At 35.1% G+C, this 21,683-nt stretch overlaps 22 non-coding genes across 22 annotated transcripts; 11 read left to right on the top strand and 11 right to left on the bottom strand.

Moving 5' to 3' along the window:
- Positions 1 to 302: 302 nt before the first annotated feature.
- Positions 303 to 421, top strand: LOC132987624 (5S ribosomal RNA). The gene has a single exon (XR_009675682.1). It is a non-coding gene; the product is annotated as a 5S ribosomal RNA (ribosomal RNA).
- Positions 422 to 1,477: 1,056 nt separating this feature from the next.
- Positions 1,478 to 1,596, bottom strand: LOC132987671 (5S ribosomal RNA). The gene has a single exon (XR_009675726.1). It is a non-coding gene; the product is annotated as a 5S ribosomal RNA (ribosomal RNA).
- A 663-nt stretch (positions 1,597 to 2,259) lies between these two features.
- On the top strand, positions 2,260 to 2,378 carry LOC132987669 (5S ribosomal RNA). Its single transcript, XR_009675724.1, has one exon. It is a non-coding gene; the product is annotated as a 5S ribosomal RNA (ribosomal RNA).
- Positions 2,379 to 3,434: 1,056 nt separating this feature from the next.
- On the bottom strand, positions 3,435 to 3,553 carry LOC132987668 (5S ribosomal RNA). Its single transcript, XR_009675723.1, has one exon. It is a non-coding gene; the product is annotated as a 5S ribosomal RNA (ribosomal RNA).
- Positions 3,554 to 4,217: 664 nt separating this feature from the next.
- LOC132987623 (5S ribosomal RNA) lies at positions 4,218 to 4,336 on the top strand. The gene has a single exon (XR_009675681.1). It is a non-coding gene; the product is annotated as a 5S ribosomal RNA (ribosomal RNA).
- A 1,056-nt stretch (positions 4,337 to 5,392) lies between these two features.
- On the bottom strand, positions 5,393 to 5,511 carry LOC132987667 (5S ribosomal RNA). The gene has a single exon (XR_009675722.1). It is a non-coding gene; the product is annotated as a 5S ribosomal RNA (ribosomal RNA).
- Positions 5,512 to 6,174: 663 nt separating this feature from the next.
- On the top strand, positions 6,175 to 6,293 carry LOC132987666 (5S ribosomal RNA). Its single transcript, XR_009675721.1, has one exon. It is a non-coding gene; the product is annotated as a 5S ribosomal RNA (ribosomal RNA).
- Positions 6,294 to 7,350: 1,057 nt separating this feature from the next.
- Positions 7,351 to 7,469, bottom strand: LOC132987665 (5S ribosomal RNA). Its single transcript, XR_009675720.1, has one exon. It is a non-coding gene; the product is annotated as a 5S ribosomal RNA (ribosomal RNA).
- A 664-nt stretch (positions 7,470 to 8,133) lies between these two features.
- LOC132987664 (5S ribosomal RNA) lies at positions 8,134 to 8,252 on the top strand. Its single transcript, XR_009675719.1, has one exon. It is a non-coding gene; the product is annotated as a 5S ribosomal RNA (ribosomal RNA).
- A 1,056-nt stretch (positions 8,253 to 9,308) lies between these two features.
- On the bottom strand, positions 9,309 to 9,427 carry LOC132987663 (5S ribosomal RNA). The gene has a single exon (XR_009675718.1). It is a non-coding gene; the product is annotated as a 5S ribosomal RNA (ribosomal RNA).
- A 664-nt stretch (positions 9,428 to 10,091) lies between these two features.
- LOC132987661 (5S ribosomal RNA) lies at positions 10,092 to 10,210 on the top strand. Its single transcript, XR_009675717.1, has one exon. It is a non-coding gene; the product is annotated as a 5S ribosomal RNA (ribosomal RNA).
- A 1,056-nt stretch (positions 10,211 to 11,266) lies between these two features.
- LOC132987660 (5S ribosomal RNA) lies at positions 11,267 to 11,385 on the bottom strand. The gene has a single exon (XR_009675716.1). It is a non-coding gene; the product is annotated as a 5S ribosomal RNA (ribosomal RNA).
- A 664-nt stretch (positions 11,386 to 12,049) lies between these two features.
- On the top strand, positions 12,050 to 12,168 carry LOC132987659 (5S ribosomal RNA). Its single transcript, XR_009675715.1, has one exon. It is a non-coding gene; the product is annotated as a 5S ribosomal RNA (ribosomal RNA).
- Positions 12,169 to 13,225: 1,057 nt separating this feature from the next.
- On the bottom strand, positions 13,226 to 13,344 carry LOC132987657 (5S ribosomal RNA). Its single transcript, XR_009675713.1, has one exon. It is a non-coding gene; the product is annotated as a 5S ribosomal RNA (ribosomal RNA).
- A 664-nt stretch (positions 13,345 to 14,008) lies between these two features.
- LOC132987656 (5S ribosomal RNA) lies at positions 14,009 to 14,127 on the top strand. Its single transcript, XR_009675712.1, has one exon. It is a non-coding gene; the product is annotated as a 5S ribosomal RNA (ribosomal RNA).
- A 1,056-nt stretch (positions 14,128 to 15,183) lies between these two features.
- LOC132987653 (5S ribosomal RNA) lies at positions 15,184 to 15,302 on the bottom strand. The gene has a single exon (XR_009675709.1). It is a non-coding gene; the product is annotated as a 5S ribosomal RNA (ribosomal RNA).
- Positions 15,303 to 15,966: 664 nt separating this feature from the next.
- Positions 15,967 to 16,085, top strand: LOC132987644 (5S ribosomal RNA). The gene has a single exon (XR_009675701.1). It is a non-coding gene; the product is annotated as a 5S ribosomal RNA (ribosomal RNA).
- A 1,056-nt stretch (positions 16,086 to 17,141) lies between these two features.
- Positions 17,142 to 17,260, bottom strand: LOC132987633 (5S ribosomal RNA). The gene has a single exon (XR_009675690.1). It is a non-coding gene; the product is annotated as a 5S ribosomal RNA (ribosomal RNA).
- Positions 17,261 to 17,924: 664 nt separating this feature from the next.
- Positions 17,925 to 18,043, top strand: LOC132987621 (5S ribosomal RNA). The gene has a single exon (XR_009675679.1). It is a non-coding gene; the product is annotated as a 5S ribosomal RNA (ribosomal RNA).
- A 1,056-nt stretch (positions 18,044 to 19,099) lies between these two features.
- Positions 19,100 to 19,218, bottom strand: LOC132987609 (5S ribosomal RNA). The gene has a single exon (XR_009675668.1). It is a non-coding gene; the product is annotated as a 5S ribosomal RNA (ribosomal RNA).
- Positions 19,219 to 19,882: 664 nt separating this feature from the next.
- Positions 19,883 to 20,001, top strand: LOC132987643 (5S ribosomal RNA). Its single transcript, XR_009675700.1, has one exon. It is a non-coding gene; the product is annotated as a 5S ribosomal RNA (ribosomal RNA).
- Positions 20,002 to 21,057: 1,056 nt separating this feature from the next.
- On the bottom strand, positions 21,058 to 21,176 carry LOC132987625 (5S ribosomal RNA). The gene has a single exon (XR_009675683.1). It is a non-coding gene; the product is annotated as a 5S ribosomal RNA (ribosomal RNA).
- Between the last annotated feature and the right edge of the window lie 507 nt (positions 21,177 to 21,683).

The raw sequence follows: 21,683 nt of genomic DNA, 5'->3' as shown, positions 1-21,683 counted from the left end.
TAGCCTACCCACATTTAGGACTACATACATTTAAATTATTAAATTATTAAACCATTAAATAGATGCTTTTCACATAGGCTTGTTTTTATTTTGTTCTTACATTAGATCTATTTATGATTGACAATGTTTGCAAAAGAAGGCAATCAATTTAATTACTTGAATGAATGAATGAATGAATTTGAAAAGGTAGCCTACTCTTCAATTTATCAGTTTGTATTATTATTTAACTCAGATAATACATTTAAAATAGAATGCTGCGACATTATCCATATATAAATAGACTCTGTACAACAGTAAACTTCGCTTACGGCCATACCACCCTGAACACGCCCGATCTCGCCCGATCTCGGAAGCTAAGCAGGGTCGGGCCTGGTTAGTACTTGGATGGGAGACCGCCTGGGAATACCAGGTGCTGTAAGCTTTTGTGTCCTCCTGCTATGGACTGTAGTTCTCTTTTATTTGTCTATCGTTGCTTCTACTTTCCAATAAAGTAGCTTACACTGAATTTTGATCGGGGAGCATCTATAGCATATATAGGGACTGATTGTAATAATTATGAATTGTCATATAATTAGTAAGTTTTCCTTTGTGATTCCTAATGGAGGATTTTTAGTTATAATGGAGAATGTGAGGGGATCAAATATGTATGCCCCACAGGGTTATGATTTCTACATGAAACATTGCAATGGCTGATTTATTCATTTGTCATTCAAGATTACCTCAAAACAAGTAAGTGCTGATAAAAACATCATTTCCAGTTGTCCCTTATATCTTAATCAATCACTAATGATTAGGCTACTATAATAATCCTAAATCTTGTGTGCCTTAATGCAACATTTAAACTTATTTCTGCTGTTCACTTTAGTGCTGGAAAGGTGCCTCTGAACAGTTTGCAGTATTGAAAACCTTAATAAATCCACAGTAAAAGTCATTATGTGAAATGGTCAATTTCTGAAAAAACGTCAATTAATTCTGAAAAAATATTGATTGATAAGTAAGCATCACTTGTTTGCGGGGTTTTTTTCATTCAATCTTAATAGTAATCATTTATAATAATTCCTGATTTGGTGTAAATGTTTATTATTGATGTGAAAACATTTATAATGATGGTGAATATTTCCAGCTGAATCAAATGTACAATATGGCTACCAGAGTGTTGTGGGGAAGTAAAGAGTAACCTAAAACAAAAAGAATCAAGTTAAGTACAAGTAATTAAAATATGTTAATGCAGTAGTCCTTACTTAAGTAGGCTATATGTACTTTTTGAATGTAAAACTGACATTTGAAAACAGCCTCCAGAGAGTGTAATATGTATTAATACTCACTGAAAACATTGATGAAAATTGCAACAAGAACAAAAAAAAAGAGGACAGGCTGCCAAATAAAATCATGTTTCATTTTCCACTGGCCTGTCTCTCTCAGTCCTTTCTCCACTAGTGAGGCAACAGCGCCCCCCACTGGCTGAATGAGATACAAAAGCTTACAGCACCTGGTATTCCCAGGCGGTCTCCCATCCAAGTACTAACCAGGCCCGACCCTGCTTAGCTTCCGAGATCGGACGAGATCGGGCGTGTTCAGGGTGGTATGGCCGTAAGCGAAGGTGTCTGTATGTACTGCTCTACTTATAGATGGTAAAACTTCACCTGGCTGCAGGTCTCCACATCGCTCAGTCGACATGTCTTTTTTAATGCCTTAGCCTTTGTCTTCATATTAAAAGTTCTGTGATGCACAATGAATTCAAAACTTCAAATGGGTTTATTATTAACAGTGTAGATGCGTCTGTTCTGACTCTCAGACTTTTTATAGGTAATCTCAACAACTATTAACCATATAATACAGAAAAACTGCGAGCTTAATAGTTAAAGATAAAACTTTCTATTTGTCTTTTGTTAATTTAAACTCATCTTGTTCTCTTGTATGCAGTAGGCTATATAACGGATCATTTAAACATTTAAAACTAATAGCCTACCCACATTTAGGACTACATACATTTAAATTATTAAATTATTAAACCATTAAATAGATGCTTTTCACATAGGCTTGTTTTTATTTTGTTCTTACATTAGATCTATTTATGATTGACAATGTTTGCAAAAGAAGGCAATCAATTTAATTACTTGAATGAATGAATGAATTTGAAAAGGTAGCCTACTCTTCAATTTATCAGTTTGTATTATTATTTAACTCAGATAATACATTTAAAATAGAATGCTGCGACATTATCCATATATAAATAGACTCTGTACAACAGTAAACTTCGCTTACGGCCATACCACCCTGAACACGCCCGATCTCGTCCGATCTCGGAAGCTAAGCAGGGTCGGGCCTGGTTAGTACTTGGATGGGAGACCGCCTGGGAATACCAGGTGCTGTAAGCTTTTGTGTCCTCCTGCTATGGACTGTAGTTCTCTTTTATTTGTCTATCGTTGCTTCTACTTTCCAATAAAGTAGCTTACACTGAATTTTGATCGGGGAGCATCTATAGCATATATAGGGACTGATTGTAATAATTATGAATTGTCATATAATTAGTAAGTTTTCCTTTGTGATTCCTAATGGAGGATTTTTAGTTATAATGGAGAATGTGAGGGGATCAAATATGTATGCCCCACAGGGTTATGATTTCTACATGAAACATTGCAATGGCTGATTTATTCATTTGTCATTCAAGATTACCTCAAAACAAGTAAGTGCTGATAAAAACATCATTTCCAGTTGTCCCTTATATCTTAATCAATCACTAATGATTAGGCTACTATAATAATCCTAAATCTTGTGTGCCTTAATGCAACATTTAAACTTATTTCTGCTGTTCACTTTAGTGCTGGAAAGGTGCCTCTGAACAGTTTGCAGTATTGAAAACCTTAATAAATCCACAGTAAAAGTCATTATGTGAAATGGTCAATTTCTGAAAAAACGTCAATTAATTCTGAAAAAATATTGATTGATAAGTAAGCATCACTTGTTTGCGGGGTTTTTTTCATTCAATCTTAATAGTAATCATTTATAATAATTCCTGATTTGGTGTAAATGTTTATTATTGATGTGAAAACATTTATAATGATGGTGAATATTTCCAGCTGAATCAAATGTACAATATGGCTACCAGAGTGTTGTGGGGAAGTAAAGAGTAACCTAAAACAAAAAGAATCAAGTTAAGTACAAGTAATTAAAAGATGTTAATGCAGTAGTCCTTACTTAAGTAGGCTATATGTACTTTTTGAATGTAAAACTGACATTTGAAAACAGCCTCCAGAGAGTGTAATATGTATTAATACTCACTGAAAACATTGATGAAAATTGCAACAAGAACAAAAAAAAAGAGGACAGGCTGCCAAATAAAATCATGTTTCATTTTCCACTGGCCTGTCTCTCTCAGTCCTTTCTCCACTAGTGAGGCAACAGCGCCCCCTACTGGCTGAATGAGATATAAAAGCTTACAGCACCTGGTATTCCCAGGCGGTCTCCCATCCAAGTACTAACCAGGCCCGACCCTGCTTAGCTTCCGAGATCGGACGAGATCGGGCGTGTTCAGGGTGGTATGGCCGTAAGCGAAGGTGTCTGTATGTACTGCTCTACTTATAGATGGTAAAACTTCACCTGGCTGCAGGTCTCCACATCGCTCAGTCGACATGTCTTTTTTAATGCCTTAGCCTTTGTCTTCATATTAAAAGTTCTGTGATGCACAATGAATTCAAAACTTCAAATGGGTTTATTATTAACAGTGTAGATGCGTCTGTTCTGGCTCTCAGACTTTTTATAGGTAATCTCAACAACTATTAACCATATAATACAGAAAAACTGCGAGCTTAATAGTTCAAAAAAAAAACTTTCTATTTGTCTTTTGTTAATTTAAACTCATCTTGTTCTCTTGTATGCAGTAGGCTATATAACGGATCATTTAAACATTTAAAACTAATAGCCTACCCACATTTAGGACTACATACATTTAAATTATTAAATTATTAAACCATTAAATAGATGCTTTTCACATAGGCTTGTTTTTATTTTGTTCTTACATTAGATCTATTTATGATTGACAATGTTTGCAAAAGAAGGCAATCAATTTAATTACTTGAATGAATGAATGAATTTGAAAAGGTAGCCTACTCTTCAATTTATCAGTTTGTATTATTATTTAACTCAGATAATACATTTAAAATAGAATGCTGCGACATTATCCATATATAAATAGACTCTGTACAACAGTAAACTTCGCTTACGGCCATACCACCCTAAACACGCCCGATCTCGTCCGATCTCGGAAGCTAAGCAGGGTCGGGCCTGGTTAGTACTTGGATGGGAGACCGCCTGGGAATACCAGGTGCTGTAAGCTTTTGTGTCCTCCTGCTATAGACTGTAGTTCTCTTTTATTTGTCCATCGTTGCTTCTACTTTCCAATAAAGTAGCTTACACTGAATTTTGATCGGGGAGCATCTATAGCATATATAGGGACTGATTGTAATAATTATGAATTGTCATATAATTAGTAAGTTTTCCTTTGTGATTCCTAATGGAGGATTTTTAGTTATAATGGAGAATGTGAGGGGATCAAATATGTATGCCCCACAGGGTTATGATTTCTACATGAAACATTGCAATGGCTGATTTATTCATTTGTCATTCAAGATTACCTCAAAACAAGTAAGTGCTGATAAAAACATCATTTCCAGTTGTCCCTTATATCTTAATCAATCACTAATGATTAGGCTACTATAATAATCCTAAATCTTGTGTGCCTTAATGCAACATTTAAACTTATTTCTGCTGTTCACTTTAGTGCTGGAAAGGTGCCTCTGAACAGTTTGCAGTATTGAAAACCTTAATAAATCCACAGTAAAAGTCATTATGTGAAATGGTCAATTTCTGAAAAAACGTCAATTAATTCTGAAAAAATATTGATTGATAAGTAAGCATCACTTGTTTGCGGGGTTTTTTTCATTCAATCTTAATAGTAATCATTTATAATAATTCCTGATTTGGTGTAAATGTTTATTATTGATGTGAAAACATTTATAATGATGGTGAATATTTCCAGCTGAATCAAATGTACAATATGGCTACCAGAGTGTTGTGGGGAAGTAAAGAGTAACCTAAAACAAAAAGAATCAAGTTGAGTACAAGTAATTAAAAGATGTTAATGCAGTAGTCCTTACTTAAGTAGGCTATATGTACTTTTTGAATGTAAAACTGACATTTGAAAACAGCCTCCAGAGAGTGTAATATGTATTAATACTCACTGAAAACATTGATGAAAATTGCAACAAGAACAAAAAAAAAGAGGACAGGCTGCCAAATAAAATCATGTTTCATTTTCCACTGGCCTGTCTCTCTCAGTCCTTTCTCCACTAGTGAGGCAACAGCGCCCCCCACTGGCTGAATGAGATACAAAAGCTTACAGCACCTGGTATTCCCAGGCGGTCTCCCATCCAAGTACTAACCAGGCCCGACCCTGCTTAGCTTCCGAGATCGGACGAGATCGGGCGTGTTCAGGGTGGTATGGCCGTAAGCGAAGGTGTCTGTATGTACTGCTCTACTTATAGATGGTAAAACTTCACCTGGCTGCAGGTCTCCACATCGCTCAGTCGACATGTCTTTTTTAATGCCTTAGCCTTTGTCTTCATATTAAAAGTTCTGTGATGCACAATGAATTCAAAACTTCAAATGGGTTTATTATTAACAGTGTAGATGCGTCTGTTCTGACTCTCAGACTTTTTATAGGTAATCTCAACAACTATTAACCATATAATACAGAAAAACTGCGAGCTTAATAGTTAAAGATAAAACTTTCTATTTGTCTTTTGTTAATTTAAACTCATCTTGTTCTCTTGTATGCAGTAGGCTATATAACGGATCATTTAAACATTTAAAACTAATAGCCTACCCACATTTAGGACTACATACATTTAAATTATTAAATTATTAAACCATTAAATAGATGCTTTTCACATAGGCTTGTTTTTATTTTGTTCTTACATTAGATCTATTTATGATTGACAATGTTTGCAAAAGAAGGCAATCAATTTAATTACTTGAATGAATGAATGAATTTGAAAAGGTAGCCTACTCTTCAATTTATCAGTTTGTATTATTATTTAACTCAGATAATACATTTAAAATAGAATGCTGCGACATTATCCATATATAAATAGACTCTGTACAACAGTAAACTTCGCTTACGGCCATACCACCCTGAACACGCCCGATCTCGTCCGATCTCGGAAGCTAAGCAGGGTCGGGCCTGGTTAGTACTTGGATGGGAGACCGCCTGGGAATACCAGGTGCTGTAAGCTTTTGTGTCCTCCTGCTATGGACTGTAGTTCTCTTTTATTTGTCTATCGTTGCTTCTACTTTCCAATAAAGTAGCTTACACTGAATTTTGATCGGGGAGCATCTATAGCATATATAGGGACTGATTGTAATAATTATGAATTGTCATATAATTAGTAAGTTTTCCTTTGTGATTCCTAATGGAGGATTTTTAGTTATAATGGAGAATGTGAGGGGATCAAATATGTATGCCCCACAGGGTTATGATTTCTACATGAAACATTGCAATGGCTGATTTATTCATTTGTCATTCAAGATTACCTCAAAACAAGTAAGTGCTGATAAAAACATCATTTCCAGTTGTCCCTTATATCTTAATCAATCACTAATGATTAGGCTACTATAATAATCCTAAATCTTGTGTGCCTTAATGCAACATTTAAACTTATTTCTGCTGTTCACTTTAGTGCTGGAAAGGTGCCTCTGAACAGTTTGCAGTATTGAAAACCTTAATAAATCCACAGTAAAAGTCATTATGTGAAATGGTCAATTTCTGAAAAAAACGTCAATTAATTCTGAAAAAATATTGATTGATAAGTAAGCATCACTTGTTTGCGGGGTTTTTTTCATTCAATCTTAATAGTAATCATTTATAATAATTCCTGATTTGGTGTAAATGTTTATTATTGATGTGAAAACATTTATAATGATGGTGAATATTTCCAGCTGAATCAAATGTACAATATGGCTACCAGAGTGTTGTGGGGAAGTAAAGAGTAACCTAAAACAAAAAGAATCAAGTTAAGTACAAGTAATTAAAAGATGTTAATGCAGTAGTCCTTACTTAAGTAGGCTATATGTACTTTTTGAATGTAAAACTGACATTTGAAAACAGCCTCCAGAGAGTGTAATATGTATTAATACTCACTGAAAACATTGATGAAAATTGCAACAAGAACAAAAAAAAAGAGGACAGGCTGCCAAATAAAATCATGTTTCATTTTCCACTGGCCTGTCTCTCTCAGTCCTTTCTCCACTAGTGAGGCAACAGCGCCCCCTACTGGCTGAATGAGATACAAAAGCTTACAGCACCTGGTATTCCCAGGCGGTCTCCCATCCAAGTACTAACCAGGCCCGACCCTGCTTAGCTTCCGAGATCGGACGAGATCGGGCGTGTTCAGGGTGGTATGGCCGTAAGCGAAGGTGTCTGTATGTACTGCTCTACTTATAGATGGTAAAACTTCACCTGGCTGCAGGTCTCCACATCGCTCAGTCGACATGTCTTTTTTAATGCCTTAGCCTTTGTCTTCATATTAAAAGTTCTGTGATGCACAATGAATTCAAAACTTCAAATGGGTTTATTATTAACAGTGTAGATGCGTCTGTTCTGGCTCTCAGACTTTTTATAGGTAATCTCAACAACTATTAACCATATAATACAGAAAAACTGCGAGCTTAATAGTTCAAAAAAAAAACTTTCTATTTGTCTTTTGTTAATTTAAACTCATCTTGTTCTCTTGTATGCAGTAGGCTATATAACGGATCATTTAAACATTTAAAACTAATAGCCTACCCACATTTAGGACTACATACATTTAAATTATTAAATTATTAAACCATTAAATAGATGCTTTTCACATAGGCTTGTTTTTATTTTGTTCTTACATTAGATCTATTTATGATTGACAATGTTTGCAAAAGAAGGCAATCAATTTAATTACTTGAATGAATGAATGAATTTGAAAAGGTAGCCTACTCTTCAATTTATCAGTTTGTATTATTATTTAACTCAGATAATACATTTAAAATAGAATGCTGCGACATTATCCATATATAAATAGACTCTGTACAACAGTAAACTTCGCTTACGGCCATACCACCCTGAACACGCCCGATCTCGTCCGATCTCGGAAGCTAAGCAGGGTCGGGCCTGGTTAGTACTTGGATGGGAGACCGCCTGGGAATACCAGGTGCTGTAAGCTTTTGTGTCCTCCTGCTATGGACTGTAGTTCTCTTTTATTTGTCTATCGTTGCTTCTACTTTCCAATAAAGTAGCTTACACTGAATTTTGATCGGGGAGCATCTATAGCATATACAGGGACTGATTGTAATAATTATGAATTGTCATATAATTAGTAAGTTTTCCTTTGTGATTCCTAATGGAGGATTTTTAGTTATAATGGAGAATGTGAGGGGATCAAATATGTATGCCCCACAGGGTTATGATTTCTACATGAAACATTGCAATGGCTGATTTATTCATTTGTCATTCAAGATTACCTCAAAACAAGTAAGTGGGGATAAAAACATCATTTCCAGTTGTCCCTTATATCTTAATCAATCACTAATGATTAGGCTACTATAATAATCCTAAATCTTGTGTGCCTTAATGCAACATTTAAACTTATTTCTGCTGTTCACTTTAGTGCTGGAAAGGTGCCTCTGAACAGTTTGCAGTATTGAAAACCTTAATAAATCCACAGTAAAAGTCATTATGTGAAATGGTCAATTTCTGAAAAAACGTCAATTAATTCTGAAAAAATATTGATTGATAAGTAAGCATCACTTGTTTGCGGGTTTTTTTTCATTCAATCTTAATAGTAATCATTTATAATAATTCCTGATTTGGTGTAAATGTTTATTATTGATGTGAAAACATTTATAATGATGGTGAATATTTCCAGCTGAATCAAATGTACAATATGGCTACCAGAGTGTTGTGGGGAAGTAAAGAGTAACCTAAAACAAAAAGAATCAAGTTGAGTACAAGTAATTAAAATATGTTAATGCAGTAGTCCTTACTTAAGTAGGCTATATGTACTTTTTGAATGTAAAACTGACATTTGAAAACAGCCTCCAGAGAGTGTAATATGTATTAATACTCACTGAAAACATTGATGAAAATTGCAACAAGAACAAAAAAAAAGAGGACAGGCTGCCAAATAAAATCATGTTTCATTTTCCACTGGCCTGTCTCTCTCAGTCCTTTCTCCACTAGTGAGGCAACAGCGCCCCCTACTGGCTGAATGAGATACAAAAGCTTACAGCACCTGGTATTCCCAGGCGGTCTCCCATCCAAGTACTAACCAGGCCCGACCCTGCTTAGCTTCCGAGATCGGACGAGATCGGGCGTGTTCAGGGTGGTATGGCCGTAAGCGAAGGTGTCTGTATGTACTGCTCTACTTATAGATGGTAAAACTTCACCTGGCTGCAGGTCTCCACATCGCTCAGTCGACATGTCTTTTTTAATGCCTTAGCCTTTGTCTTCATATTAAAAGTTCTGTGATGCACAATGAATTCAAAACTTCAAATGGGTTTATTATTAACAGTGTAGATGCGTCTGTTCTGGCTCTCAGACTTTTTATAGGTAATCTCAACAACTATTAACCATATAATACAGAAAAACTGCGAGCTTAATAGTTCAAAAAAAAAACTTTCTATTTGTCTTTTGTTAATTTAAACTCATCTTGTTCTCTTGTATGCAGTAGGCTATATAACGGATCATTTAAACATTTAAAACTAATAGCCTACCCACATTTAGGACTACATACATTTAAATTATTAAATTATTAAACCATTAAATAGATGCTTTTCACATAGGCTTGTTTTTATTTTGTTCTTACATTAGATCTATTTATGATTGACAATGTTTGCAAAAGAAGGCAATCAATTTAATTACTTGAATGAATGAATGAATTTGAAAAGGTAGCCTACTCTTCAATTTATCAGTTTGTATTATTATTTAACTCAGATAATACATTTAAAATAGAATGCTGCGACATTATCCATATATAAATAGACTCTGTACAACAGTAAACTTCGCTTACGGCCATACCACCCTGAACACGCCCGATCTCGTCCGATCTCGGAAGCTAAGCAGGGTCGGGCCTGGTTAGTACTTGGATGGGAGACCGCCTGGGAATACCAGGTGCTGTAAGCTTTTGTGTCCTCCTGCTATGGACTGTAGTTCTCTTTTATTTGTCTATCGTTGCTTCTACTTTACAATAAAGTAGCTTACACTGAATTTTGATCGGGGAGCATCTATAGCATATATAGGGACTGACTGTAATAATTATGAATTGTCATATAATTAGTAAGTTTTCCTTTGTGATTCCTAATGGAGGATTTTTAGTTATAATGGAGAATGTGAGGGGATCAAATATGTATGCCCCACAGGGTTATGATTTCTACATGAAACATTGCAATGGCTGATTTATTCATTTGTCATTCAAGATTACCTCAAAACAAGTAAGTGCTGATAAAAACATCATTTCCAGTTGTCCCTTATATCTTAATCAATCACTAATGATTAGGCTACTATAATAATCCTAAATCTTGTGTGCCTTAATGCAACATTTAAACTTATTTCTGCTGTTCACTTTAGTGCTGGAAAGGTGCCTCTGAACAGTTTGCAGTATTGAAAACCTTAATAAATCCACAGTAAAAGTCATTATGTGAAATGGTCAATTTCTGAAAAAACGTCAATTAATTCTGAAAAAATATTGATTGATAAGTAAGCATCACTTGTTTGCGGGTTTTTTTTCATTCAATCTTAATAGTAATCATTTATAATAATTCCTGATTTGGTGTAAATGTTTATTATTGATGTGAAAACATTTATAATGATGGTGAATATTTCCAGCTGAATCAAATGTACAATATGGCTACCAGAGTGTTGTGGGGAAGTAAAGAGTAACCTAAAACAAAAAGAATCAAGTTAAGTACAAGTAATTAAAATATGTTAATGCAGTAGTCCTTACTTAAGTAGGCTATATGTACTTTTTGAATGTAAAACTGGCATTTGAAAACAGCCTCCAGAGAGTGTAATATGTATTAATACTCACTGAAAACATTGATGAAAATTGCAACAAGAACAAAAAAAAAGAGGACAGGCTGCCAAATAAAATCATGTTTCATTTTCCACTGGCCTGTCTCTCTCAGTCCTTTCTCCACTAGTGAGGCAACAGCGCCCCCTACTGGCTGAATGAGATACAAAAGCTTACAGCACCTGGTATTCCCAGGCGGTCTCCCATCCAAGTACTAACCAGGCCCGACCCTGCTTAGCTTCCGAGATCGGACGAGATCGGGCGTGTTCAGGGTGGTATGGCCGTAAGCGAAGGTGTCTGTATGTACTGCTCTACTTATAGATGGTAAAACTTCACCTGGCTGCAGGTCTCCACATCGCTCAGTCGACATGTCTTTTTTAATGCCTTAGCCTTTGTCTTCATATTAAAAGTTCTGTGATGCACAATGAATTCAAAACTTCAAATGGGTTTATTATTAACAGTGTAGATGCGTCTGTTCTGGCTCTCAGACTTTTTATAGGTAATCTCAACAACTATTAACCATATAATACAGAAAAACTGCGAGCTTAATAGTTCAAAAAAAAAACTTTCTATTTGTCTTTTGTTAATTTAAACTCATCTTGTTCTCTTGTATGCAGTAGGCTATATAACGGATCATTTAAACATTTAAAACTAATAGCCTACCCACATTTAGGACTACATACATTTAAATTATTAAATTATTAAACCATTAAATAGATGCTTTTCACATAGGCTTGTTTTTATTTTGTTCTTACATTAGATCTATTTATGATTGACAATGTTTGCAAAAGAAGGCAATCAATTTAATTACTTGAATGAATGAATGAATTTGAAAAGGTAGCCTACTCTTCAATTTATCAGTTTGTATTATTATTTAACTCAGATAATACATTTAAAATAGAATGCTGCGACATTATCCATATATAAATAGACTCTGTACAACAGTAAACTTCGCTTACGGCCATACCACCCTGAACACGCCCGATCTCGTCCGATCTCGGAAGCTAAGCAGGGTCGGGCCTGGTTAGTACTTGGATGGGAGACCGCCTGGGAATACCAGGTGCTGTAAGCTTTTGTGTCCTCCTGCTATGGACTGTAGTTCTCTTTTATTTGTCTATCGTTGCTTCTACTTTCCAATAAAGTAGCTTACACTGAATTTTGATCGGGGAGCATCTATAGCATATATAGGGACTGATTGTAATAATTATGAATTGTCATATAATTAGTAAGTTTTCCTTTGTGATTCCTAATGGAGGATTTTTAGTTATAATGGAGAATGTGAGGGGATCAAATATGTATGCCCCACAGGGTTATGATTTCTACATGAAACATTGCAATGGCTGATTTATTCATTTGTCATTCAAGATTACCTCAAAACAAGTAAGTGCTGATAAAAACATCATTTCCAGTTGTCCCTTATATCTTAATCAATCACTAATGATTAGGCTACTATAATAATCCTAAATCTTGTGTGCCTTAATGCAACATTTAAACTTATTTCTGCTGTTCACTTTAGTGCTGGAAAGGTGCCTCTGAACAGTTTGCAGTATTGAAAACCTTAATAAATCCACAGTAAAAGTCATTATGTGAAATGGTCAATTTCTGAAAAAAACGTCAATTAATTCTGAAAAAATATTGATTGATAAGTAAGCATCACTTGTTTGCGGGGTTTTTTTCATTCAATCTTAATAGTAATCATTTATAATAATTCCTGATTTGGTGTAAATGTTTATTATTGATGTGAAAACATTTATAATGATGGTGAATATTTCCAGCTGAATCAAATGTACAATATGGCTACCAGAGTGTTGTGGGGAAGTAAAGAGTAACCTAAAACAAAAAGAATCAAGTTAAGTACAAGTAATTAAAAGATGTTAATGCAGTAGTCCTTACTTAAGTAGGCTATATGTACTTTTTGAATGTAAAACTGACATTTGAAAACAGCCTCCAGAGAGTGTAATATGTATTAATACTCACTGAAAACATTGATGAAAATTGCAACAAGAACAAAAAAAAAGAGGACAGGCTGCCAAATAAAATCATGTTTCATTTTCCACTGGCCTGTCTCTCTCAGTCCTTTCTCCACTAGTGAGGCAACAGCGCCCCCTACTGGCTGAATGAGATACAAAAGCTTACAGCACCTGGTATTCCCAGGCGGTCTCCCATCCAAGTACTAACCAGGCCCGACCCTGCTTAGCTTCCGAGATCGGACGAGATCGGGCGTGTTCAGGGTGGTATGGCCGTAAGCGAAGGTGTCTGTATGTACTGCTCTACTTATAGATGGTAAAACTTCACCTGGCTGCAGGTCTCCACATCGCTCAGTCGACATGTCTTTTTTAATGCCTTAGCCTTTGTCTTCATATTAAAAGTTCTGTGATGCACAATGAATTCAAAACTTCAAATGGGTTTATTATTAACAGTGTAGATGCGTCTGTTCTGGCTCTCAGACTTTTTATAGGTAATCTCAACAACTATTAACCATATAATACAGAAAAACTGCGAGCTTAATAGTTCAAAAAAAAAACTTTCTATTTGTCTTTTGTTAATTTAAACTCATCTTGTTCTCTTGTATGCAGTAGGCTATATAACGGATCATTTAAACATTTAAAACTAATAGCCTACCCACATTTAGGACTACATACATTTAAATTATTAAATTATTAAACCATTAAATAGATGCTTTTCACATAGGCTTGTTTTTATTTTGTTCTTACATTAGATCTATTTATGATTGACAATGTTTGCAAAAGAAGGCAATCAATTTAATTACTTGAATGAATGAATGAATTTGAAAAGGTAGCCTACTCTTCAATTTATCAGTTTGTATTATTATTTAACTCAGATAATACATTTAAAATAGAATGCTGCGACATTATCCATATATAAATAGACTCTGTACAACAGTAAACTTCGCTTACGGCCATACCACCCTGAACACGCCCGATCTCGTCCGATCTCGGAAGCTAAGCAGGGTCGGGCCTGGTTAGTACTTGGATGGGAGACCGCCTGGGAATACCAGGTGCTGTAAGCTTTTGTGTCCTCCTGCTATGGACTGTAGTTCTCTTTTATTTGTCTATCGTTGCTTCTACTTTCCAATAAAGTAGCTTACACTGAATTTTGATCGGGGAGCATCTATAGCATATACAGGGACTGATTGTAATAATTATGAATTGTCATATAATTAGTAAGTTTTCCTTTGTGATTCCTAATGGAGGATTTTTAGTTATAATGGAGAATGTGAGGGGATCAAATATGTATGCCCCACAGGGTTATGATTTCTACATGAAACATTGCAATGGCTGATTTATTCATTTGTCATTCAAGATTACCTCAAAACAAGTAAGTGGGGATAAAAACATCATTTCCAGTTGTCCCTTATATCTTAATCAATCACTAATGATTAGGCTACTATAATAATCCTAAATCTTGTGTGCCTTAATGCAACATTTAAACTTATTTCTGCTGTTCACTTTAGTGCTGGAAAGGTGCCTCTGAACAGTTTGCAGTATTGAAAACCTTAATAAATCCACAGTAAAAGTCATTATGTGAAATGGTCAATTTCTGAAAAAACGTCAATTAATTCTGAAAAAATATTGATTGATAAGTAAGCATCACTTGTTTGCGGGTTTTTTTTCATTCAATCTTAATAGTAATCATTTATAATAATTCCTGATTTGGTGTAAATGTTTATTATTGATGTGAAAACATTTATAATGATGGTGAATATTTCCAGCTGAATCAAATGTACAATATGGCTACCAGAGTGTTGTGGGGAAGTAAAGAGTAACCTAAAACAAAAAGAATCAAGTTGAGTACAAGTAATTAAAATATGTTAATGCAGTAGTCCTTACTTAAGTAGGCTATATGTACTTTTTGAATGTAAAACTGACATTTGAAAACAGCCTCCAGAGAGTGTAATATGTATTAATACTCACTGAAAACATTGATGAAAATTGCAACAAGAACAAAAAAAAAGAGGACAGGCTGCCAAATAAAATCATGTTTCATTTTCCACTGGCCTGTCTCTCTCAGTCCTTTCTCCACTAGTGAGGCAACAGCGCCCCCTACTGGCTGAATGAGATACAAAAGCTTACAGCACCTGGTATTCCCAGGCGGTCTCCCATCCAAGTACTAACCAGGCCCGACCCTGCTTAGCTTCCGAGATCGGACGAGATCGGGCGTGTTCAGGGTGGTATGGCCGTAAGCGAAGGTGTCTGTATGTACTGCTCTACTTATAGATGGTAAAACTTCACCTGGCTGCAGGTCTCCACATCGCTCAGTCGACATGTCTTTTTTAATGCCTTAGCCTTTGTCTTCATATTAAAAGTTCTGTGATGCACAATGAATTCAAAACTTCAAATGGGTTTATTATTAACAGTGTAGATGCGTCTGTTCTGGCTCTCAGACTTTTTATAGGTAATCTCAACAACTATTAACCATATAATACAGAAAAACTGCGAGCTTAATAGTTCAAAAAAAAAACTTTCTATTTGTCTTTTGTTAATTTAAACTCATCTTGTTCTCTTGTATGCAGTAGGCTATATAACGGATCATTTAAACATTTAAAACTAATAGCCTACCCACATTTAGGACTACATACATTTAAATTATTAAATTATTAAACCATTAAATAGATGCTTTTCACATAGGCTTGTTTTTATTTTGTTCTTACATTAGATCTATTTATGATTGACAATGTTTGCAAAAGAAGGCAATCAATTTAATTACTTGAATGAATGAATGAATTTGAAAAGGTAGCCTACTCTTCAATTTATCAGTTTGTATTATTATTTAACTCAGATAATACATTTAAAATAGAATGCTGCGACATTATCCATATATAAATAGACTCTGTACAACAGTAAACTTCGCTTACGGCCATACCACCCTGAACACGCCCGATCTCGTCCGATCTCGGAAGCTAAGCAGGGTCGGGCCTGGTTAGTACTTGGATGGGAGACCGCCTGGGAATACCAGGTGCTGTAAGCTTTTGTGTCCTCCTGCTATGGACTGTAGTTCTCTTTTATTTGTCTATCGTTGCTTCTACTTTACAATAAAGTAGCTTACACTGAATTTTGATCGGGGAGCATCTATAGCATATATAGGGACTGACTGTAATAATTATGAATTGTCATATAATTAGTAAGTTTTCCTTTGTGATTCCTAATGGAGGATTTTTAGTTATAATGGAGAATGTGAGGGGATCAAATATGTATGCCCCACAGGGTTATGATTTCTACATGAAACATTGCAATGGCTGATTTATTCATTTGTCATTCAAGATTACCTCAAAACAAGTAAGTGCTGATAAAAACATCATTTCCAGTTGTCCCTTATATCTTAATCAATCACTAATGATTAGGCTACTATAATAATCCTAAATCTTGTGTGCCTTAATGCAACATTTAAACTTATTTCTGCTGTTCACTTTAGTGCTGGAAAGGTGCCTCTGAACAGTTTGCAGTATTGAAAACCTTAATAAATCCACAGTAAAAGTCATTATGTGAAATGGTCAATTTCTGAAAAAACGTCAATTAATTCTGAAAAAATATTGATTGATAAGTAAGCATCACTTGTTTGCGGGTTTTTTTTCATTCAATCTTAATAGTAATCATTTATAATAATTCCTGATTTGGTGTAAATGTTTATTATTGATGTGAAAACATTTATAATGATGGTGAATATTTCCAGCTGAATCAAATGTACAATATGGCTACCAGAGTGTTGTGGGGAAGTAAAGAGTAACCTAAAACAAAAAGAATCAAGTTAAGTACAAGTAATTAAAATATGTTAATGCAGTAGTCCTTACTTAAGTAGGCTATATGTACTTTTTGAATGTAAAACTGGCATTTGAAAACAGCCTCCAGAGAGTGTAATATGTATTAATACTCACTGAAAACATTGATGAAAATTGCAACAAGAACAAAAAAAAAGAGGACAGGCTGCCAAATAAAATCATGTTTCATTTTCCACTGGCCTGTCTCTCTCAGTCCTTTCTCCACTAGTGAGGCAACAGCGCCCCCTACTGGCTGAATGAGATACAAAAGCTTACAGCACCTGGTATTCCCAGGCGGTCTCCCATCCAAGTACTAACCAGGCCCGACCCTGCTTAGCTTCCGAGATCGGACGAGATCGGGCGTGTTCAGGGTGGTATGGCCGTAAGCGAAGGTGTCTGTATGTACTGCTCTACTTATAGATGGTAAAACTTCACCTGGCTGCAGGTCTCCACATCGCTCAGTCGACATGTCTTTTTTAATGCCTTAGCCTTTGTCTTCATATTAAAAGTTCTGTGATGCACAATGAATTCAAAACTTCAAATGGGTTTATTATTAACAGTGTAGATGCGTCTGTTCTGGCTCTCAGACTTTTTATAGGTAATCTCAACAACTATTAACCATATAATACAGAAAAACTGCGAGCTTAATAGTTCAAAAAAAAAACTTTCTATTTGTCTTTTGTTAATTTAAACTCATCTTGTTCTCTTGTATGCAGTAGGCTATATAACGGATCATTTAAACATTTAAAACTAATAGCCTACCCACATTTAGGACTACATACATTTAAATTATTAAATTATTAAACCATTAAATAGATGCTTTTCACATAGGCTTGTTTTTATTTTGTTCTTACATTAGATCTATTTATGATTGACAATGTTTGCAAAAGAAGGCAATCAATTTAATTACTTGAATGAATGAATGAATTTGAAAAGGTAGCCTACTCTTCAATTTATCAGTTTGTATTATTATTTAACTCAGATAATACATTTAAAATAGAATGCTGCGACATTATCCATATATAAATAGACTCTGTACAACAGTAAACTTCGCTTACGGCCATACCACCCTGAACACGCCCGATCTCGTCCGATCTCGGAAGCTAAGCAGGGTCGGGCCTGGTTAGTACTTGGATGGGAGACCGCCTGGGAATACCAGGTGCTGTAAGCTTTTGTGTCCTCCTGCTATGGACTGTAGTTCTCTTTTATTTGTCTATCGTTGCTTCTACTTTCCAATAAAGTAGCTTACACTGAATTTTGATCGGGGAGCATCTATAGCATATATAGGGACTGACTGTAATAATTATGAATTGTCATATAATTAGTAAGTTTTCCTTTGTGATTCCTAATGGAGGATTTTTAGTTATAATGGAGAATGTGAGGGGATCAAATATGTATGCCCCACAGGGTTATGATTTCTACATGAAACATTGCAATGGCTGATTTATTCATTTGTCATTCAAGATTACCTCAAAACAAGTAAGTGCTGATAAAAACATCATTTCCAGTTGTCCCTTATATCTTAATCAATCACTAATGATTAGGCTACTATAATAATCCTAAATCTTGTGTGCCTTAATGCAACATTTAAACTTATTTCTGCTGTTCACTTTAGTGCTGGAAAGGTGCCTCTGAACAGTTTGCAGTATTGAAAACCTTAATAAATCCACAGTAAAAGTCATTATGTGAAATGGTCAATTTCTGAAAAAACGTCAATTAATTCTGAAAAAATATTGATTGATAAGTAAGCATCACTTGTTTGCGGGTTTTTTTTCATTCAATCTTAATAGTAATCATTTATAATAATTCCTGATTTGGTGTAAATGTTTATTATTGATGTGAAAACATTTATAATGATGGTGAATATTTCCAGCTGAATCAAATGTACAATATGGCTACCAGAGTGTTGTGGGGAAGTAAAGAGTAACCTAAAACAAAAAGAATCAAGTTGAGTACAAGTAATTAAAATATGTTAATGCAGTAGTCCTTACTTAAGTAGGCTATATGTACTTTTTGAATGTAAAACTGACATTTGAAAACAGCCTCCAGAGAGTGTAATATGTATTAATACTCACTGAAAACATTGATGAAAATTGCAACAAGAACAAAAAAAAAGAGGACAGGCTGCCAAATAAAATCATGTTTCATTTTCCACTGGCCTGTCTCTCTCAGTCCTTTCTCCACTAGTGAGGCAACAGCGCCCCCTACTGGCTGAATGAGATACAAAAGCTTACAGCACCTGGTATTCCCAGGCGGTCTCCCATCCAAGTACTAACCAGGCCCGACCCTGCTTAGCTTCCGAGATCGGACGAGATCGGGCGTGTTCAGGGTGGTATGGCCGTAAGCGAAGGTGTCTGTATGTACTGCTCTACTTATAGATGGTAAAACTTCACCTGGCTGCAGGTCTCCACATCGCTCAGTCGACATGTCTTTTTTAATGCCTTAGCCTTTGTCTTCATATTAAAAGTTCTGTGATGCACAATGAATTCAAAACTTCAAATGGGTTTATTATTAACAGTGTAGATGCGTCTGTTCTGGCTCTCAGACTTTTTATAGGTAATCTCAACAACTATTAACCATATAATACAGAAAAACTGCGAGCTTAATAGTTCAAAAAAAAAACTTTCTATTTGTCTTTTGTTAATTTAAACTCATCTTGTTCTCTTGTATGCAGTAGGCTATATAACGGATCATTTAAACATTTAAAACTAATAGCCTACCCACATTTAGGACTACATACATTTAAATTATTAAATTATTAAACCATTAAATAGATGCTTTTCACATAGGCTTGTTTTTATTTTGTTCTTACATTAGATCTATTTATGATTGACAATGTTTGCAAAAGAAGGCAATCAATTTAATTACTTGAATGAATGAATGAATTTGAAAAGGTAGCCTACTCTTCAATTTATCAGTTTGTATTATTATTTAACTCAGATAATACATTTAAAATAGAATGCTGCGACATTATCCATATATAAATAGACTCTGTACAACAGTAAACTTCGCTTACGGCCATACCACCCTGAACACGCCCGATCTCGTCCGATCTCGGAAGCTGAGCAGGGTCGGGCCTGGTTAGTACTTGGATGGGAGACAGCCTGGGAATACCAGGTGCTGTAAGCTTTTGTGTCCTCCTGCTATGGACTGTAGTTCTCTTTTATTTGTCTATCGTTGCTTCTACTTTCCAATAAAGTAGCTTACACTGAATTTTGATCGGGGAGCATCTATAGCATATATAGGGACTGACTGTAATAATTATGAATTGTCATATAATTAGTAAGTTTTCCTTTGTGATTCCTAATGGAGGATTTTTAGTTATAATGGAGAATGTGAGGGGATCAAATATGTATGCCCCACAGGGTTATGATTTCTACATGAAACATTGCAATGGCTGATTTATTCATTTGTCATTCAAGATTACCTCAAAACAAGTAAGTGCTGATAAAAACATCATTTCCAGTTGTCCCTTATATCTTAATCAATCACTAATGATTAGGCTACTATAATAATCCTAAATCTTGTGTGCCTTAATGCAACATTTAAACTTATTTCTGCTGTTCACTTTAGTGCTGGAAAGGTGCCTCTGAACAGTTTGCAGTATTGAAAACCTTAATAAATCCACAGTAAAAGTCATTATGTGAAATGGTCAATTTCTGAAAAAACGTCAATTAATTCTGAAAAAATATTGATTGATAAGTAAGCATCACTTGTTTGCGGGTTTTTTTTCATTCAATCTTAATAGTAATCATTTATAATAATTCCTGATTTGGTGTAAATGTTTATTATTGATGTGAAAACATTTATAATGATGGTGAATATTTCCAGCTGAATCAAATGTACAATATGGCTACCAGAGTGTTGTGGGGAAGTAAAGAGTAACCTAAAACAAAAAGAATCAAGTTAAGTACAAGTAATTAAAATATGTTAATGCAGTAGTCCTTACTTAAGTAGGCTATATGTACTTTTTGAATGTAAAACTGGCATTTGAAAACAGCCTCCAGAGAGTGTAATATGTATTAATACTCACTGAAAACATTGATGAAAATTGCAACAAGAACAAAAAAAAAGAGGACAGGCTGCCAAATAAAATCATGTTTCATTTTCCACTGGCCTGTCTCTCTCAGTCCTTTCTCCACTAGTGAGGCAACAGCGCCCCCTACTGGCTGAATGAGATACAAAAGCTTACAGCACCTGGTATTCCCAGGCGGTCTCCCATCCAAGTACTAACCAGGCCCGACCATGCTTAGCTTCCGAGATCGGACGAGATCGGGCGTGTTCAGGGTGGTATGGCCGTAAGCGAAGGTGTCTGTATGTACTGCTCTACTTATAGATGGTAAAACTTCACCTGGCTGCAGGTCTCCACATCGCTCAGTCGACATGTCTTTTTTAATGCCTTAGCCTTTGTCTTCATATTAAAAGTTCTGTGATGCACAATGAATTCAAAACTTCAAATGGGTTTATTATTAACAGTGTAGATGCGTCTGTTCTGGCTCTCAGACTTTTTATAGGTAATCTCAACAACTATTAACCATATAATACAGAAAAACTGCGAGCTTAATAGTTCAAAAAAAAAACTTTCTATTTGTCTTTTGTTAATTTAAACTCATCTTGTTCTCTTGTATGCAGTAGGCTATATAACGGATCATTTAAACATTTAAAACTAATAGCCTACCCACATTTAGGACTACATACATTTAAATTATTAAATTATTAAACCATTAAATAGATGCTTTTCACATAGGCTTGTTTTTATTTTGTTCTTACATTAGATCTATTTATGATTGACAATGTTTGCAAAAGAAGGC

The sequence above is a fragment of the Labrus mixtus genome, chromosome 13 (assembly GCF_963584025.1).
Source record: "Labrus mixtus chromosome 13, fLabMix1.1, whole genome shotgun sequence".
NCBI classification, from domain to species: Eukaryota; Metazoa; Chordata; class Actinopteri; order Labriformes; family Labridae; genus Labrus; species Labrus mixtus.
Note: the sequence above shows the minus strand (reverse complement) of the source record. Positions and strands in the feature narration are given on the sequence as shown.